The sequence below is a fragment of the Athene noctua genome, chromosome 1, assembly GCF_965140245.1.
Source record: "Athene noctua chromosome 1, bAthNoc1.hap1.1, whole genome shotgun sequence".
Lineage (NCBI taxonomy): Eukaryota > Metazoa > Chordata > Aves > Strigiformes > Strigidae > Athene > Athene noctua.
In genome coordinates, this window is record NC_134037.1 from 57,955,788 (window position 1) to 57,971,131 (window position 15,344).

Below are 15,344 nucleotides of genomic sequence, written 5' to 3' on the forward strand. Positions count from 1 at the left end.
TATCTTTTCTTAATACCACAATAAAACATCACCCCATTAAGATTTCAAATGCAAACATTCAATAATTAGCTCTAGTATCAATGGAAGCTAAAAATTACAGGCAGCATAAATTACTTTATGCTCAACTGGCCTATTTTTTTAAGCTTGCACCAGTATTAAAGTTTCCTATTACAATTTAAATGATTTTAATGTGAAATTGAATTATAATTAATATAATTAGAAATAATAAAATATTGTTCAAAGACTGTTTATTCAATAGAACTTGTTCCCATAGAAACAAGGAGCAAAAGATTCAATTTATTCAGGTTTTATGGCAAATAAATATTCTTCTGCTGTGCATACTTAATGCTTCTACACCTATGTTTCACAAGAATATAATGAAAAATCAATAGGCAACTGAATATAGTATATTTCCTTTACCATTTACATGGAGTTTTAGTTGCATTCGTTGTAAAAAACAACAAAACAAAGCAAAACAAACCCAGAGTAAATCTGTGCACCAAGAAGAGCCGCAGATGTTTTCTTGGTATTGATCTTCAGCAATAATGATTTTTAGCATTGAAGAAGTGCATATGGGGATTTTGTGTGAAGGCCAAGGAAAAAAAAAAAAGCTAAAACCAACAAAACAAAACATGGAAGACATAGGAGGCTAAAGAGCTGCATCGAGACTCCCAGCAGTCAGCAGAGCTTTCAACTTATGCAAGTACTGTAGGCTTGTGTTTGCAAAACCTCATGATTTATTTAGAATTTTAATTAAAGAAAAGAAGTTATTGGAACCGCATCCTAGCAGTACCTAGCATCTGCCGACCGTGGCTAATGATTTTTACAACCTCATCTGCAAACACTCCATTAAAGAAGCTAACCATGACGTGTGACACAACTGAAGCAAATGAGTGAGGGAAAACAAACCTTGCCTGCAGCTACCACTAATATAAGAGACAGAATAAGGGTAAAAGAAAGACATTACGTGCGAAGTGTTGTATCTTCAGGGTTTAATCTCAAATCCTCTGGAAGGAGGATCGTTACATACTCATGAGCATGTGAAGTATTTTGGCCTCTGGATGCTATCTTGACAGCTTTTTCAAAATTTGCACTTTTTCTGTTTTCCAAAGAAAAGAAAAAACCCACACTTTAATGTTTAAAAGCATAAGGCCCTTAAAGTTTTCTTTAATCATCCTTGACATTTGCTCTTTCTGTTTGTAGCTCTTTAGAAACTAATGCTTTGCATTTGTTGGGGTTTCACTGTGCAAGATACAACTTTAAGTATAGCAGCTACTGGGTACAGAGGCAGATTATGGTCAGAAGTGGTTATTGATGGTGAATACAAAGGGATAATGTGGTTATAACTCCCCAGCTCCATGGCTGCAGCTTTTCTTCTGTGTTTAAGAACTCTATCCCCACCTTGTTGGTTTCAACTAAGTTAAATATTGTAGCAACCTGGATCCAATCAAGACTCTCTTCAAAGTATCCCTTTGGGGATTTAGCCTAACAGCCAGCAAATTGTAAAATTTTCTTTGGGGAAAAAAACCTGCTACAGTTTTGCTAAACTATTTCAGATTTGTTGTGGTCCTCTTACAGAGTTGTTGGAGATGGAAAAAAACTGTTGAGTTTTGTAGTCCTTTCCCTGGCAGTGCATGGTGCTTTACTGCATTATAACACAATAATACCACCACGATATAATATATATATATATATATATACACATATATAGTGCATTTTTCTCTGGATATCCTGAATCTTAGATTTGACTCCTCTGCAGACCAACCTGTGCATAAGGATAACCACCACATTGTGAATGTACAGGCACACCAAAATGACAGTAAGTGTCTGTAAGAACAGCTGAGCTCCTTCTGACAGTTGAGCATGTGGAAAACAAATAGAAAATCCCCAAAAGTCATATATAATTTACTCCAGAGTTTATTTAAGAAGTCTTGAAAAAGTTGTCTAGAATAATAGGGCTTCATTTGACAGGGAACATTTTAATGGGCAGGTTCTTGCTATAGTTGAATCGTTGTAAAGCTTGACATGTATTTTATGTGGTGTATCACAAGTTAAAAAATATCTCCCTGCTGCTACTTAAAGTCATTCTATAGCTTGGTGTACTTAACGAACATAATAAACTTGTGGGTTATAAGAGACTGTGTAAAGTTTTCCGTCCCCTGTTCCTTTTCAGCAGTGCTAAAGTTTCTGATCACTGAAAAGGACTCTATAAAAAAAGAACTTGCTTTCTTTTGGAAAATGAACAATTTCCTTAGGGAATTGGGGCACTTTTCCTGGTAGATTTAATTTTTCTTCCAATCCCAAGAAAAATATAGCAATGGTATTTTATTGTTCTGGAAGAAAATATACCTGTATAATAAGCATTCTTGCAGTTAATACAATCCCTTCACACCAGGCATCTTTGTTAGTTAGCATGCACTGGGTTTCACTCTATTGTCTGGCTGGTAGGCTTCAGCTGCTTTCTGTAATACTGCAAGCACATATCAGTCCTTTTACACCTGAAGTGAAAATCCTTAAGCTTTCTTCTGACTGCAAACCATTCTCTATGCATTAAACTGCACCTAAATACTATAATTAAGTGTATTTTTTCATGTCCCACTTCTCAGTATGTTACCTTTAAATCACATGGGTACATGGAACTGATTTTCTGAGAACTAGTGGGATTTCAGAAATGTCCTCTAAGTAGATGCTTCATAAAATGCTGCATATAGAAGCATTCAGAAAATTCAGCTGAACTTGTATGACATCTTAAACCACAAAATATTCTGTATTGATTTAGAGAAAAAACATTGGATTTATGTTGCTTCGTGCAACGCTACTGACAACTTCCAGACAGACAATGAAAAAAGTAATTTGGACCCAGCTCAGAAAAAGCTGTATCTGCTCTTATTGCCCATCTTGCAATTTGTCAATGCTTCACTTGGGAAGCTGACCTCAAACCCATTCAGACTAAATAGTTTTATGAGGCATTGAAGTGGAGGAAGCAGTCAGAGGTTCAAGTGCATCCGTAGGCTCAAGCCAAAAAATCTCAAATTTACATGTTCTAAATTAGTCATTTTACTCCATAATTAGAAACTGAAGATATCTGGTCTGAGTTTTAAGTACCTGCAGTTAACACAAAATTGAATGGGGATTTCGAGATACCCCTCGTTATCCCCAGGTATAGTTGCAGCAGCTCTGAAAAAAACAATTGTCAATACATGTATTTCAATATTTAACTTTAGACAGCTAAATGTAATTTTTGTGCTTCATTGGTTTATTTTTTTTCTATATGAACTATATCTCCATCAGAAGGTCTGTTGCATTAAAATCCTGCTTTCTTACCTGGCTGGATTCTGCAAAGCCTTATCACACTCAGGTCAAGTGTTTTTGGTGACCAGAGTTATTCATGTCAACGCTGTGAAAACAGTGCTGATTTTTTTCTATTTGTTGCATTACCTTTGTTTGATTTGTCTTCCAGACACGGATTGATGGGGTAGAAACGATTTTTCGTATTCTTAGATAAATTGGAGGGGGCAAAGAATCTGTCTCTATTGTAAGAACATATTTGAAATGGAATTATTGTGAGTCAATCTGCTTTTAGAGCAATTTTTCAACCTATTGCATCACTTTTTAAACTTAAAAGTACCGTATTGGCTATAATTAGATAGATAGATGTCTAATCTCTTATGGTTTTCAGTATTTATATAGTTCAAGCTGTACACTGAAAGTCCATGCTAGATTCTTTTACATGTATGTCGCTTAATAAGAGAAGATACAATCTGTTTCCTTGAAAAAATTAAATTACTGCCAGAGTAGTTCACAAAGAGGTGCCTCTTGCTGTTCTGTGAAGGTCTAGTCATTTTTGTAGTCAGGTCCTTGTCAACTCTTGATGAATTATCTTAGAGAATTATGGAATATGCTAAATGGTTCTCTAATACTAACTTAATATGCACATTTTTAATAATTGCTAGCTGGGTGATACACAATTGTAAACCAGAAAGGAGGATAGTTCTAGAAACTATAAATTAAAAGCAGGCTAAACTAGTCAGTCTATGGGAAAGCTAGTCACAGTGATTTTTGTGGAATTTAATTTTAATTTTTTAAAAATGAAATCTAAACCCATTGAAAATCAAGTTTGTATTGGCCTTTTTATGGGTAGATAGTCCCTTGACTTTATGTAGAGAGTGGAAAGAACCAAACAGCCTGGTCTTTCCCCTGGCACGTGATGAGACTGTTGAGTTTTGCAGAAGAGGAAGGTAAATTCAATAGATCAAATTTTATTGTGGGTTTATGGGATCAATCCCCTGGCAATGCTGTGTGTCTGTTAGCACACAACATAGTTCCAGAAAAATGCCTACACTGCACAGCTTTACCAGTAGTTCTGGCCCAAGTGATTTTCTTTTCCCTTGTATCCTTTTCGAAAATCAAATCTGTATCTTGTCAATATTCTGTTATTAACAGGTGAATTATTTGGCTTGTGGATTAAATGTACTCAATGTCACAGCAAGTAGGACTTTTTATTAGATATAGTGCAGTGCTGTTATGTCTCCCTCTACCATACAACTTGTTGAGGTTGATTGGAAGGTGAATTCTCTATTTCAAGTCCAAATATAGGACAGTATGTTTACCAAATGCACTGATGGTTTACGTTTATGCTTTTATCTGATTTATGGCACTCCATACATGTCCTTTGCTCCCTCACTCTTTTGCCTGATACAAAGCACACTTAGAGAATCCATGTGGCTTTTTGATCAAGGAGGAGGATCTGGCACCTAGGATATTTGCATTACACCTGGCAATTTCCACTGTTAGCCTGAAAGAGGAGCAGTGGGCAGCACCAAAGATATCTTGAAGAAATGCTGAAACTGTGCTATTGTGGGTTTCGTCTTGACCTTTAAAATGTCTTCTGCTGACGTGAATATTGCAAGTGAATATGATGTCTGAACTTGGTGAGAGGGAACTCTTATTGGTGCTGAGGATACCTGCAGTGGTTTTTTTTCACAAAGAACTGGTGAATTACTTTTATTGTCTTCTCTTTTGCTCTGTTGACATATATTTTGCGGGGTGGGGGCAGAATTACACTGTAGAAGATTGATTGGCAATTAATAGACTTTATTGCTACTTAGAATCATCCTTCTACCCACATATCTAAAGCGGTAGTATGTTTTAAACCTTATAAAGCACAACATGTGAAATTATTAGACTAGTAAGAAAGAATGTATTGAACTTATTGTTTTTTACTCTTTAGCTTTCTGGAAGTGTGTAGTAGAGGCTTGAATTTTCTGCTTGACAAGAGACACTGAACAGATTACATGAAGCAAGCTAGCCAAGGTTTAATATTTGGAATTAATGTTTGTGGTGAGCAAACTATATATTACAGCTATCTATGCTAATGATTATTGATGTATTTGGTTTTATTGTTTTTACAGGGATAATAATATCTACACAAAGTGACACTATGTCCCAGATACTTCAGACAGGTTTATATCAACCCTGGAGCAAAGCTAAAATGGGAGCTTTATAACTCTAGATGATTCTTTTATATTGTTTCCTGTATTTATTGGTGATCCCACACTTGGCTACCTTAAGTAGTGTAGAACTACTTTGGGGTTGCTTTTACATTTATTTCATAGTATACAAACATGCGTGGAAAATTATCCTTGATTTTCCAAGACTATGTGTCTATGACCCAGTGATACCCAATGATACCACACACTGTCACGCACAACAATTACATTTCCGTAATCTGAGGGAATGTCTCTGCATTTTAGAAGCTGGAAGACATTTTGTTCAGATTTCTTTCTTGAAGCTTTCTGCTTCTATTTTCCATTGTCTTTAAAAGTCCATTTACTGTAAGAAACTCCCAATTGGATTCATATTTTCCACATATATGTTGCTTGAAAATTTCAAGTGCTAGGATATGAGATTTTTTCTCGTAACCCAGTGTGTTGCAGCTTGTACTGTTTTTGCCATGACCACATTCTGCATGTAGACACATTCTTTCTCCTTTTAAAAATTGTCACTATTCTTTGCTTATATGGATGTATTAGATTTAGGCCTATTATAGTAAACACTGTTTTCCTTTGTGCAAATCTTCCTGTTATCTTATTGTTGATGGAGGCATTCAAGCTACAGAACCCCAGATGAAAAAAAGAAAGTGAAATGCTGGAAGACAACTTCCATTAGAAGCAATCTCTTGCTTTGTCCAGTGTCTTGAACTTCAGGTCACACTTCAAAGTTTATATCTTTCTGCAGGCTTTTTTGTAGAAAAATTTACAAAGCATTGTAACTGATTCAGAACAGAGTTGGGTATTTCTAGGTTTTGGTTGATGGCTGAGTTTGCATCACCTTATACTGGTGTGACTGAACTTCTAAACATTCTCCACTGATGCCTAAGACATTCAGTTTCTGTAGCAATTTGCCATCAAGATGGCTTGATTCCACTGTTGACGGTCAGGGAGTAGAAAATTGCAAAGGGCTAGTAATTAATATACATTGATCAATGATGTAGTAATAAATAAAAAAACCACAGGCAACTAACATTTCTGGTGTCCCAGGCTTGACAGCAGTACGAAGAAATCTTTATCACTCTTCTTTCCTTGCAGCCCTCCAATTGACTGTACTGCTATTGTTGACTCCCTGTAACCTCCTGATCCCTTTTCAATGTAGATTCTCACCTGCACTTTTCTGCAAATGGAAACATAGGACAAGTGTCCAGGGACTGAGGAGGTACAAGGAAGAAATAGAAATCTGAAGGAGTCCTAGAATGTTTGGGTTTGGGTTTTTTTTGGTTTTTGTTTTTTGTTTTTCCCTGAGTCATATACTAAATTTTCTGTAAGACAGAAAAAAAGGGACAGGTCAGGTCTTAAACCCCAGTGTGTCTTGTGTGCTGGAAAAGGGCAAGGTAGTAACCCATTAGGTGCAGAGTGTGTGCTCAGATGAATAGAGACATACATAGAAGCTCAAACTCTGTACCTATTCCTCCTGTCATGTTGATCTGTGAATATATTACCTATCCCTTTGATTCAGTGACACTGAGTGGAACAAAATGACAGTGCCAGTGTGCAGGGCACATTTTCTCCAATTTGCAGCTTATCATTTTGGTAATGTAGGTGTTAAATAATCTCCATAAATGCCTGAAAATACAGCTTAATGAATATCCACTCATATGCTTGAACATAAATGATTACAAAGATTCCATATTACTACAGGCAATTAACTTATACTTATTTAAGATTTACTTTTTCATGGCCAACAGGGATACATCCCTCCTGGGTTGTGACCAGATGTTTAAACATGAAGACTGTAATTTTAGCTTTTATAGCAAGTGTATGCCTCAGTGGTAATGGATTTGACTCTTTCTGGCAAGCAGCTCAAATCCTGCAATTTGGTGGTCAGCTTAAGGAAAAAGAAATACTCTGCAAATGAGTAAAAACAGGTCTGCATCTCATATCAGTGGATCCTCTGGAGCCAGCTGCATAACTAATGGAATCAGCTGCTGGCCTTTTCACCCATGGGAAGCACATTCTCTCTTAATAAAATAACTGCAATCCCACAGTCTGACGTAGTTTGGGAAGAAGTGAATTTTGGACTCACTGAAGCACAAGCCTTTCAAGCAGCGTGTTTGGTTAGGAGTGAATGAGTCCAGCATTAGAGCTGGTAATGGAGAGGCAAGATGCCTAGAATCTATTTGCAGCTCTGTCATTGATTCCCAGCAGGAGCACGGATGCATTCAAGTGCTTGAAACTCATTCTTCTTTTTTCACTATCCATCTCCAGCAAGCACTGTTTAATAAACATTTGTTTCTGCAATGCCCCTGCCCCTAGTTTTATGTGCTTGTGAATCTAAGGCACTTAAAGATACAGTTCCCAGGGATGCCTCTTCTTTCCCTGCCAAAACTTAATAAACAAAAATTAACAAACATACTATCTCAAATCCTTACAACAAATCTGTTGTCCATATATAGCAACTTTTTTTTTTTCTTCCTTTTTTTTTTTTGAATCCAGACAAGATTCTGCATCATTGCTTGGCTTTTTTCAAATATCAATCTTACTCATTATTTTTGCAATGGCTATATTGCAGTGAGACCATACTTGTGCCACAGCTTTTGAGCCTCAGATATTATATCAAGATGACAGGTTTCACATATTTTCATGGGCAATTTTGGAATGCTGATATGCATCGGCATTTTGGAATCACTGTCAACTGTGATTAGAAAAATAGGGCCTTGAATATAAGACTAAGTAATATAAGTCCTAAGTATGTGCATCAGCAAGAGAACACTCTCTTAAAAGGTGGATATTTTCCTTGTCATTTCTTCACCCAGGATTTCCATCCTGTTAGTTTCCACCAAGATTCCTATTTTAATTTTCACGAAAATTCCTATTTTGACTTATAACTATGGGTTTGGGGGTGAAAAGAAAGTCTCGAAATTCACCTTTAGTAATTTCCTAGGGCTTGGTTGGTTTAATTAATACTTTCCAAAGCAAAGGTGTGTCTTCAGTTGAAATGGTAAATTCAGTACCTTTTGTGCCTCCCTTCTGGAAGCTAAGACTTGTTCTGCTTGAAGCATGTCTGTTTGGGGAACAATCTGATGAGACAATGGGGCATTCTCTGCAATATGGTCACTGCAGCTGGCAAGCACCGTCTTCCTCCGCACACCTGTACTGCCACATGTTGAACATAATTAAAGAAACCCCAGCTGTTCCTAGTCCTGTCTCTTCACTTCCTGGGCTAGATGTAATATATAGCAAAGAACATGCAATCCCAAATATTTATAGCTATAAGCTGGCAGAGTCTAAAACTATTGTTTTTAAATAGCTATTTCATCCTCTTCATATTGATACAAATCCCTAGTCTCTCTGAATGTGTCTAATATTGGGGCACATTATTCTAGTTCTTAGTTATTTACATGATAAGTCATGTTTTATTGAATTCATGTTTCATCGGGGTCATCCTGTAATTTAAAAGAGCAGCTGACAGAAGTGCTTGAAAGGCTGAGGATGGAGCATTTATGCTTCCTGCAAGAAAGAAAGAAACAGAAGTGATTTTGTGAGTCAGCAATTCTAGGAAAACCGTTTGGTTCCTGGCAGCACAAGCCCCGTGTAATTGCTGCGCTCTGCTTGAACCAGGCTACCTTGCTGAACGGATACTGAGCTCTGGCAGCTCAGCCTCCCATGCTGCACACATAGACATGGAAATGTCACTTTTAAAATGATAGGATATCAGCTGAAACCCATTTTCCTTTAACTCTCTAAAAGACCTTTTTCCATGTTTTCAAGCAGCAAGCAGGTGGTTTCACAATTTCTTAACCTGATGGTATACCTGGAAACACGCCATCTTAGCCAACCTGTAATAATTTCTCCTCCATCTCATCCAAAGTTCTCCTCCAGCAGTCCAAATTCATGCCTGGGAATGGACAGTCTTGTTAGGCTGTGCTTTTGTGCTTGCCTTTATTCTGAGGGGAGGATGTATTGAGTAGGGGTAACCACTTCTCAGCTTTTGTTCAGTCACCCATGGACAGGTGTTTCTTGCAGCTCTGGCTTCCTAACACCAGAGGGAAAACGCTGCATACCCACACACCCACCAAATCCCCATACTTGACTATCTGGGGAAATGTTGATACTGTAAGCAGTCAGGGTTGATGGGCCTGTCTTTGTCAAGGACAGGCTGCTGGTATTGTAACCACTTGCGGAGCGAGCACCAGTGATACCTATGGTGTCTTGCAAGAGCCGACACCAGGAGAGTCCAGCCTTGCAGTCTGCTCATGCAGCAAGCATGTGGGTGCAGGCTGAGACGAAGCCAATGGTTGCCTTCTGGAGCACGTGGTAAGTGAAATCCTGAATGTGGGAGGCCCCTTGGCACCCACCAGGCATCTCGGCTAGTGGGGGGCCGCAGCAGCTGCGTGGACTGGAGGTGAGCAAGCCTGCAGTGAGCCCCCCAGGAGACTGCTCTTCCTATACTGCATAGACCAGGGATGAGTGGTATAAAATGTCGTGATATCAGTAGCAAGTCTTTCTCTTTCTCTCCCTGTTTCTCTTTTGAAGAAAATCAATGTCAGATTAACTGCTATAAAAGAAATAGCTATGTTAGAAATAAAAGGTGAGGCAGCTAGATAAATCATATTGTGTCCTTTAAGGGGTAATATCTTATGTTTATAGTACTTTTTCATAAAAGCAGAAAGCTCTTATAAGTGAACAAAGATGAGAAGGTACTTTAAAAGCCTGAAGTAACCTCAAGTAAAATGAGTGTTAGAAACAGGTTGTGCACAGCAGCATGTGTTATCTTCTGTACACACGGCAAACTAAGCTTCTCAGAGTTGCGAGCAAAACCTAAATCTACTGCCTCCTGATCGATATTTAGCTAGCTAGCCACAGCACTTGTTACTCCTGCAAGGCTGAGAGTGGGGACAATTGTTATTTGGATGGGACTCCTCTCTGCTGACCTCCAGAGCAGCTTCTGTCCTGCACAGCCGCTGCAGGGGCACAGTCCTGGCTGCCAGCCCTGGAGCTCTGCACTGCCCGGCTGGACACGGGCCACGGCCTCTCTCTGCAAGAGCCCTTCTCCTGCTCTGGGCTTTCTGCTGCCAGAAGCAGCAGGATACTCTGATGTGACCCTGTCAGTATAGCCTATATATGCAGTTGACAGGTAAGGCCATTACTAGGGTTCAGATGGTTAATTTATCTTAGAGAGCTTGCTTTTGGGTGCCCAGTCTTGTTCTGAAGTTTTTCTGATTGAGTACGTCAAAGGCTGAGTGTTGTATATGTTTTAATACATTGACATACATGGGGTGTGATTTTAAGAGGAAGTATCTTCCCCTTCCCCATCTCCCAGATCTTCTTCCTCTTTCCCTAAGGAAAACAAACATGCCTAAAGACTGAGAGGGCTCCAAAGGTTTTCTCAGCAGCTGCCAGAAGAAAGTCTCATTCAAAGAAACATATAAGCCAAATGAGACCTGGGAAAATTCAGAGTGGGAGGACAAAGTAAATCCAAGCCCAGATCAGGTCATGCTCCCCTCCACTTTTTATCTTGCCAGCTGAGGAAATGCATCTCAGGTTGTCTTTCATCTCACTGGGATTGCTATTCCCTCCTTACGGACAGCTGGGGATTTGGGCTATGAAAGAAAAGTTAGCAGCTTTGTGCTCTGTGCATGGAAACATCTACTTCTGACCTAGAATTTATCAAAGGAGTAAAGCAATAATGGCAGTGAAAGAGCTGTTGGAGTTGCTCTGCTCAATAATGAGGAGATGCTCTCTACAGCGATGCTGGATGCAATTGCTAAGGCCAATTAAAGTAGCTGAGAGGGGAAAAGCCAGTCAATGTCATTTTTTCCCCCTCCCCTATAGCATTAACTATTCTACAGATCACAAATATAACTGTTTACTAGAGACATTCCTAGGCAGGCAGACATAAATGACAACATGTGAAACAAAGGACCTGATCTCTCAAAATATTTTCTGTATTTAACATCTTTTCTCGCAGAGAGTAAACTCTGCTCTTCACAGCACCTTAGTGACCTCAGATATATTAAACATTAGTAAATTAACTCTGTTAGTTTGTTAGTTGTTTGGGTTTTTTTCCCCTCTAAGGCAACTACTAACCAGAATATAAAGGAATTAGATACATTTGAAAGCAATTTTGAAGCTGTTAATTCAGCTGAGGACTGTAATTTTACTCATGCCTTAAATCTTTGAATACCTTTGAATATATGACTACCTCTGTTTTAAAGAACTACAGTTATAAGATACAAATGGTTTTTTATGGGTCTGTGGCATATTCTGCTAGTGAGGGTTACTTTCTGCTGAGCCAAAACCCAGGCAAAGCAATTGTATGTGGTAGATTCAGCTTGGCAAAAAGAAATATTTTCTTTATGTGACAGAATTAAGAGGCTACTGAAACTAAAAACAAAATCAGTCTCTTTGGTGCATAACAAAGGTTTGTGAGCCTTAGCAGTAACTGTTATTCCATTTGAAAATATGGTAATTTAGGTTTTATCTTTTTTTTTTTTTTTTTTTTTTTTTTAACCTAAAGCGTGTTTGGAAAAGACTTGTCCATGGCAGACTGTCCTGTACATCTACTTAAAATAGAAGCATCTCAGACCTCTTTTGGAAGCTTCTGACCATTAAGATGTTGAAATAGATGTACTCAGGTCACATTCAGTCTTACTTTTATTCCTTTGATAGAAAATAGAAAGTGACTTAATGAGCTTACCCAAATGAAGGAGCTTCACTGAAAGAAACAGAGAGAGGAAAAAAGGCTATGATGATGAAGAATGAGCAGGCAAAATCTGAAGAAGTCCATCACAAAAGCTAAGCTAAGGTGATTCACACCATGAAAATCATCAAACCATTGGCAGTGCTGGGACTTGCTTGAAGATAAAAGATATTCTTCTTTATAAAGAAGAATACCAAAGATTGCTGAGCTGCTTTTGAAACGATGAATTAGTTTCATCTGGCATGCAAAAGCCTCAACTGCCTAGTGAAATTAAATAGCTGTGAGCTTATGGGGTAGTTTCTTATCAAATCAGTGGCAATTAAACATTGCATGTTCTGTTCAGCTTATGCTATCTCTGATATACATAGTTTGGTTATCCATTATCATTGCTAGTGACAATATTCACAAGTACAATTAATATTTATAGTGAATTTCCAGCCCTTTTTTACAGGTAATCCAAATTTTGTCTCAGTGGCCATTTGTACCAATACACTGGATAGGTACATGTGACTTGTAAAGAAATACTTTTTTTGCATGGTTCTAGATTTTCTTCACTTTAGCTACAGTCCAATGGCCTTTCTTTGTTATTTTAAAACACAGAAAGAATAACCAGTTTCCCCTTGATTTTACCAAAAATCTTTCTGCTGGATTCCTACATGATTTTAAATATCCTAAAAAAATTTCTGTGCATCACTAGGTATCCCATTAGAACGTGGGGAGGTTTTTTTGAATGTAGAAAATGTGGCAATAAATTTGGTGACATTTAGAAACCATTTCCTTCTCATGTCTGTTTCAATTTCCAGTTGGGATGAAAGCATACTTTGCTCTTCATAGGAGAGCAAGGCGTAGTGTCATTATGATGTTTTATTCAGAGTATCTTTCATTCCCTTTAATCCACTGAAATGTCTCGTTGCTTGTTTAAACACTCAGGAGTGATGGCTTCATTGAACTATCCCATTCATCAACAGCTCAATTCACGCCTACCCCTGCCTGGCATTGATAATCTGTTGCCAAAATCTGTCAGACAAAAAAAAATTATTCTTGCCTCAGCGACAGATGGTTCTCCTGAACGGAGATCTTTCTGCCTGTAAAATATTGTCTCCTTTTTTTTTGTCACAGACTTATATTAGGTAGCCACAGTGCCATCAATACAGTGTTATTCCACCAGGCTGGGCCAGCAGGTGAGATTTGTGCCACTGATCTGCAAGGCTGGGTCAGCAGTTAAAAGGCCAGTCCAGACACTGTATGGTCACATCATTCTGATGCTGTATCATGATGTCCAGTTCTATTTAAATGGACCACACTAGCTCGGGTCCCATGCCATGATAATGCAGTTGTAGGGTTCTCAGAGCTAAGCTGATTTGTCTCTGGCTCCCATGCCACATGGACTTCCCTGTTCATCTGGGTGCACCAGAACATGAACACACCTCTAGCCTGTTCTTCTGTACCCCTGATTGCTGAGGAAATGAACTTGGGGCAAAGTTTTATTGCCTGTCTAGTTTTACCATGTCCCATTTAGTAACGTTTAAATCTTTTTGACCATTCAAGTACATAAGACGCATAAAGAATGTTCTCAAAGACATTAAAATGCTTGGCTTCTTCTAGAGAAAAAAACAAATGCACTGCTGCCACTGAAAGAATATCAGCGAAAGCTTAAATCCTAATGGACATGCTAAAATTTGCATAGATGGAGAGGAAGATGATTAAGTTTCCATTTGAGCTCACTTTGTATCCGGAAGGACTGTTTTGTTCTACAACTATTTCTTTATAAAGCAAGGAACCCTTCACTTTCTCCAGAATCCCTTTAGGATTTTGATTATTTAGGGAGAGAATTACAAAGTACATTTTCCCCTCTTATGACATATACAAAACATTTCAGGGCAGTACCATGCTAAAGCAGAGTTGTCAACTCCTTTTCTCTTGTAATGCATTCAGCTAGTTCAGCAGAGCTTATTGCAGCCAGATTTTGTTGGAAAATGGGTTAACGTTATGCAGTATTGTATAATGAAGCCATCAGATCCATGCAAATTCAGTAATCGTGTTATGTGAAGCATCCTGTTTGCCTGGGTAGCCAGAGGAAGTAAATGTATAAATTAAACCTTTATCCACATCCAAACGTTTTTAAATGATGCTGAGCAGCATGAAACCTACCAACAAGCCTAAATAACAAACTATGAAACAAATGAAGAAGGTTTGCTGGAACCATATTAGATAAGTTCTAGTGTATTATTTGTCCTGTTGTGCTTCCACCTTTCCCTAGTGTTTACTTATTTTTCTTTTATCCCTACTATTTTAAAATTCTACCTTGATAAACTAGCAGCTTCCAGCCTCCCAGAATAAGAATGAAACCATTCTCTTTATAAGGTGGGTGTTTTGTTTTTTTTTTTCCTGGAACTAATTGCATGTGTTTTATGTTCTCCTACTGACCCACTGAAAGATTGAAATATATCTCAATACTGGACTTGTCTTTAGTATATCAGATTAGCTAGTATTCCCACCCTGATGGTGACTTCTTCAGCTCTGTGATGTAATGGCTGAAGAGTCAATGAGAGGCAATTATACTTGTCTATATAACAGAGAATATTTGAAACCTCCTCTGCAAAAGATTTTTGGAGATAGGATACTTCAAAAGTTAATATTTATCCTCCTGTTTAGTCCTACCAATGCCAGTGGTGGAGTTTAAACAATAGTGTTGTTACAGACGAAACATTACTGTATTAGCTTCACTGATCAGTAGTGTGGAGCAGGAGGCTGGATAAGCTGAAATACATTGTTCAGCGCCAGAAGTTTTGACCCTTTTTCTGACCTGGGTGCTCCAGTGAAACAAATATGTCTGGTGGATCTCTGGCATCCCTGTGTTCAGGCACGGTCACAGTCAAAGCTTTTTTTCCATCTAGAAAAGAAGAGAGCTGTCAAGGAATATTTTAAATCACTACAGGATTCCTGCTTCCAAACATTTGATATCTGTGGGAGTTAATTCTGTTCAATTTTATTTTGATAAAATTTTGAGGGGTGTATTGAAAATATTATCTTTTGAATGAATTACACACAGTAATTTATTTGAGGCTAACAATACAGGTCATCTTTTAATTGTGCATTTTGTTCTAGCATGTGAGTTAAAAGATGCAAGAATTACAGTCAGCTAGTAA